This window comes from Anser cygnoides, chromosome 1, assembly GCF_040182565.1.
Source record: "Anser cygnoides isolate HZ-2024a breed goose chromosome 1, Taihu_goose_T2T_genome, whole genome shotgun sequence".
NCBI classification, from domain to species: domain Eukaryota; kingdom Metazoa; phylum Chordata; class Aves; order Anseriformes; family Anatidae; genus Anser; species Anser cygnoides.
Genome location: NC_089873.1, coordinates 78,780,841 through 78,787,075, shown reverse-complemented (window position 1 = coordinate 78,787,075; position 6,235 = coordinate 78,780,841).

Sequence of the window (6,235 nt, the reverse complement as noted above, 5' to 3'; positions counted from 1 at the left end):
GCTGTTGTTCAGGAAGAGGGCAGAAGTTTTCATAACGGGAGCCCCCCCTCCCCCCCCCCTTCCCCACCTTTTATTGCTGAGTGTGACACTACACGGTATGGAATATCCCTTTGGTTGGTTTAGGTCAGCTGCCCTGGTGATGTTCCTTCCTCAGCTCTTGCTTACCCCCAGCCTGCTGACTCTGGGAGGGTTGGAGGGAGTCCTGATGCTGTGCCAGTACTGCTCAGCAGCAGACACAACGCTGGTGTGATACCAGTGCTGTTCTAGCTACACGTGCAGAGGACAGCACTGTACGGGCAGCCGCAGGGAAAGTTAACATCCCAGCCAGACCCAGTACACTGCCAAAGCAGTGAACTCCCCATTTCGGGTTCCCTTCAAGTCAAGACTGGCTGCTTTGCTGGAGCCACAAATTGTTTTCATTCAGCCTAGCACTAGAAGGTAAAAAATTATATGGCCTGAATTATGGAAGTGATCAAAGTATTCTATTAATACCGACTACATTTAACATCCGTGTGAATCTACCAACTAATTATCTGCACATGGCAGATAATCTGAGGATAGCCAGGAAATTGTCAGCGGATCTTAAATTATGCTGAAAATTGTTAATTTGTTATCAGTGTTGTCAACAATTGTTGAAGGTGGATATTTGGATTTAAAATAGTGTCCTGGAAATGATTTCACAAAAGCTTCTCAAAACTGTTGTACCAACACTAAAGAGACTGGCATTTTAACCTTTATTTTGGGGGGGGAGGGGGGGGGGGGAGGGGGTGACAAAGAGAACCATTCCAGAATAACTGCCCTGATGGTGAGGAGACTCATACAGATGCAGGCTAGACACTTGTTTTCCTTCCCGATTCCAAAGAGAGGGCATTGTATAAAGCTGTATAAAGCAGCATTGCTGCTTTATACATTGCCCCAGATCTCAGGAAATTTTTAGCAAACAGAACACAAGTATAGGGAAAATTTAGTTTCAGTGAGCACTGTTTTTCCTCAGGAAAAAAAAGACGTATTTGAAAAGCTTGATTAATTTAATATCTGTGTTTAATTCCTGCTCATGCTACAAAACCCATTTTATGAAGCTGGGTTTGTAATTTATATTTCTATTATGTTCTTCTCTACATGTCAAATGGGAAAGTGACCTACTTTTACATTTACTTCCATTACAAGGTCTTTGGGTGGAAGATTGTGTGTGTGTGTGTGTGTGTTTACAAACAAAATAAAAAGCAAGACAGCTTTTGGCTCATTTGTAGCACAGATAATATTTGTTCTTCTCCTGCTCTATTTAAAATATATAGTCAACATTTAGAAACTGCCACTCAGAGATATTATCTGCCATCCATGACTTGAATATTATATATGTAAATAAAATATTGAATTATTTGAAGAAATTGAATTATTTTATGCCATGTGTTTTTTGGTAGAACAATATGACCATAAAATAACATTTTGCAATTTCAGATCATTTCCCTTAGCAAGGAAATTATATTCACTAGCCAGCTCTTTTTTTTTTTTTCTCTGTTTAATGTACGTATGATAGATACCATTTAGGACGACCGATGGTTTTGGTAGAATGTTGCTCACAACTAGGTGTAGTAACTGATTCAATGAGAAAACACCATCTACTAGCTCCTGGAATTTTCAACTCTCAAAACCTCATTAAGCTTTTCAGTTTTAGAAGCCCCTGTTTTGCTTTTAGAGTAGGACCTCTTTAAATTGATTTATTTACATTTGTATTGTTTGCATTACTTGTGTGCATTATATGTTATACAAAATTATATATACAGAAAGGGATTTGCTTGTTTTAATTGTGATAGTCGTAGCCATTTCTCTGACACCAGGAATTCCTGCCATTATTTATCTGTATCTAGGATAAATCCAAGACCTGGGCAATCTAAATATATAAAATATGTCAGGAAAAAAGAAATTGAGAACACAGGTGGATGGCCCAAATCAAGTTAACTAACAGGTTACAAGGCAGAGCAAGGTATTAAATTGAACCAGCTGCTCACAGTCACATTCCTCCTAGTGAATCCACCTGATGTATATTTGTTCACAGCCCAAGGGAAGATTTGAAGCAGCAGTAATACCCTATTTGATCCAGAATTATGAAACATAATATGGCAACAATAATATTACTCAGTGGTGAAGTTTAAAATAACACTTATTTTTGGCACTCAAAGTAATTCTCCACTTGCAATATCCTAACACAAATATGTACTTCTCTAGAGAAGCAGCTATAAATCAGGATACTGAATGACATGACTTTAAAAACTTGGCATGGAAAAGTGATCTCGGTAGCCTGTCTCACCAATTCATTGATACAATCCATATATCTTTCTTGCAAGATGAATTTCTCAGCCGTCTCTCTCTACCAGTTTTCTCTGGACTCTCTTGCTAACAACCAGGTTATACAAAGCAAGGAGTAATATTTACAGCACCCTCACTGTGCACACACACACAGAGTAGGCAATAACCACACCTTATTAAAATTTCAGTCTTTCTGATTCACAGCCTGTCAAGTCTAGTGCACCAGGTTTTGCTAATCTTAGCCATAGAAAATAGGCCAGGAGGAATTCTGCAACGCACCTCACCTCAAGACCATCGAGCTAAACCTTTTTATTCCAAATATTCTTCTTTTGCTTCTGACTTTTTGAGGTACCTTAATATTTCCTCGTCAAAGTTTTGCATAATCAGCTAGGCTGGGTACAAATTTTCAGGTTCAAGTTACCACAACATAAATAGCAGTAATTGAGTTTTATTTGAGGAGCAGTTGTAGCATTAAATGGGCACCCACCCTGGAGAACATCTCATGTGTGCATTTCTATTTTTCCACACAATTTTTTAACCTAAAAGATCCTAAGCAGTTGAAATGAACCCTACCCTCTAAAGAACAAATTTACTTCCCAAACATGAAGCTCAGATCTTGCAAGTAGACATAGTTTTGAGAAACCATGGAATGCTACGCTGAACACTGCTGGATATCCAGTGGGACATCCAGACAAAAACATGCAAAATCACAACTGCTTTTGATAACATGCCAGGAAAACAATAAAGTAAATATGACAGCTTCATAAGGAGGTCTTTTTTTTTCTCTGCTGCAAACTGATTATCTGCAGCAAATCTCTGATTTATTCATCATTATATTCAGTGTCTTCTGCCCCTCACCTTGGATGTTCCCTTTATTTCATATGCCCATGTTCTAACCCTCCACTCTCCCCCTTGTCAGTATACCTTTTCATTAATATCTCTTTCTCTCCACTCTTTCAACATCTCTATTCCCTTCTTCCCCCTCTTTCTTCTCCATGGTGCTCAGAAGTGCACTATTCATTATGATCCACTACAAATGAAGTTTCCTTATTTTACACTTTCCTCATACATCACAACTCATCACAACTCCTCCACCTTAACCACCAATGTTTGTATTCGCACTGGTTAAGATTAGAGTAATACATTTTCTTGGTCTAAGGCACAAGAAACAGAAAAAACTTTTTCCTTATTGTGGGGAATTATTAGACAATTTGATTACTTTTTTTTGCTTTAACCTGCTTCTGAAATCTTGGTGCTAAACAGCATCTGTGGTGCAAGATTGTACTATATGAGCTACAGCTACGATCACTCATACTCCCTCTAGTATATGCAACAGGGAAAAACTTTTGTATCTCATAAAGCTCTAACAGCGACATCGGCATGATGACTTAATTCACCCACTTCTACAAGCTAGTCAGTTCCACTTGGTTATGGAGAAAGTATGAAACTGCAAGATCATTCAGTGCAGATAAAGCATCGCCACCAACAGGTTATCTGAATTGCTAAATCTGGACAAGTGCTCCGGGCAGTCAGGAAGCAGATGAATCTTCTGTACCCTTTAGGCACTTTCAGTTGCACAATCCAAAGGAACAAACACTGGACAGTGGATTGCTAGTCATCATTTTTCCAAGCCTGAAAAAAAGTTTTGCCTTAAAAACTTATGGAAGTTTATAACAAGGGCCAGAGGAGGCCCTGTGAATCCATCCAAGAGGCCAGATCAACACCAGGATTTGGTGCAACTCTTAAGTTTGGAATGTGAGACCCCTACCGGCTCTCACAAGAGCTGTCAAATTATTATCACCGCCCAGATAGAAGAAAGCAGGGCAGAAGCATCTGCTCACAAACTGGAACTGCAAGCCAACTTTCAGAGAGCATCTCAAGTATTTAAAAGTTCAAATAAATGAGTTGTGGTTTTGTTGTTGTTGTGTTTTTTTGTTGTTGTTGGGTTTTTGTTTTTTGTCTCCCTCCCTTCATAGTCTTTTCATGTTGCTATTTTACTGACAAAATCTGAGGAAAATATGCTGCTGTTTTTATAGTGCAACATGATTGGCAAACCCCCACTTTAGAGAAGTGTAGGTTGCAGCACGCATGACTAACAATTAATGATGCTCATTAAAAAATGAAGTTCTGATGAAATTCATTAATGCTTGGCTTGAGTCTTGCTAACGGTTACGCAACATTAAGAGTAAGGCAATTACAGATCTTGGCTGCAACTCATTGAGAGATAAAAGAACACCCTTTTTCCTGTTTAACTCAATGTATGACATGCTGTACTACAAAAATAAGCTGTCTCGAAAAGCTTCTTGAACAATGAGACAGCCTGCAGCTCCATTGCCACCTGCGGGTAAGTGCTGGAGTCTGTCATCCAGTTCCATTTCACAGGGCACAAAGAAATAAAAGTATCAACAGAAAATAACTGCAAAAAAGAGCTGTGCTTCTGACTTGCCCCAGTTAGTCTTGAAGTCATTTGAAGTAGACACCACCTTTGGCCTCTTAAATAACTGCTAGCATTTGAACAATTCTATGCACTGCTCTTTTCACACTCCTAAAAATTTAAAAAACTGACAAGTAGTTTTATTCTAAATAGCACTGCAAGAGACGAAGATAAGGATGAACTGCAGACTAATTGCAGGGAACATTAGCAGGGGATGGGAAGGAAACAAGTCATGGTCAGCAGCCTAAGTATAGAGCCTCAAGGAAGACTTTCAAAGGTATACAAGAAAAGGGTCACACTTCCCATTTAAAAGCTAGTTCCTGATGAAATGTTGTTGCCCTTACTTGCAAGCAGTAAAAGCACACTATGGGACTTAAAAGAGAAAAGAGCTGTCCCTGTCCATTCAGTAACAAGTGCAGGTTCTGAATGGAGACCGCCAGTAGGATACAAGCGTTGACATACATAAAACGTTCCAATTCCAGTGTGCTCTTGTGCAGCTTGACTCTGCTGTGTTAATGGGAGTAAGGGCTACTATTTAATAAATCCATTATAAGCGTAAAATTTAATGGTAAATGGGCTGTTTTGAATTCACTCAAGGAATAAATTTTTTCCTATGGGTGCAGATTTTATATAGCTAACACTTCAATACATTATATATTGAAGTCCACTACACACACCATTGCTTTCCCCCCATCACATCTGTAGTTTGATCTTGTATCTTGAGGAAAATGCCCTACTCAAGACTGTATACTCTGGACTGACCTTCAAAAAATTCTTTATTACTTCCTAATGATAACTTCTAGCTCAGTTAGAGCTTGCTCTGCATTTTCTGTAAAAACAAGGCATAGACACCAGAGATACACCAGCTCTTGGTTCTAAGCAGCAAGTAGCCCTAGATCTCTTGTCACTGTATGAGTATTTTCTTCTAAACTGAAAAATAATTCACAGTTTTACCCATTCTATAGCATAATTAGTACTTCATGCATTAAGCCAAATGTGAATAAACCACAGGTTTAGGTCAGTGATAGCCAGCAACACTTAGAGCACATGAGAATCTGACTGCAATTGTGCATACAATTACTGTGTTTTCTGTTAGTGAAATAGTCACAATCAGTGAGTTAGAAGGTGGAGGCCTTGCAAATTAAGAATTACTATATATATATAACACCTATTTAAAGCAAAGATGCATAGAGCTTGAGTCTCATAAAATGCTGGCTCAATGCTTTCCCTCAAGCCTGAAGATTGATTTATTTTCACATTAGCAGAACTTCCTTGTTCCATTCGTCCCTTCATATACACATATGCTCCAGTAACACTCAAGTTGTGCCCACAATGAACAAAAAACACAAAATTTTGTAGTTAGTGTATGCAGCAAAGACCTGTTTCCAGTGATAAGGACAGATCCATTATAGAGGAAAGCATTCTCTGAGTCAACCCTCCATCAATTCACTGTGGGCAATTGCTCAAGGTATCTCAAGCCCAAGTGAAATGCGT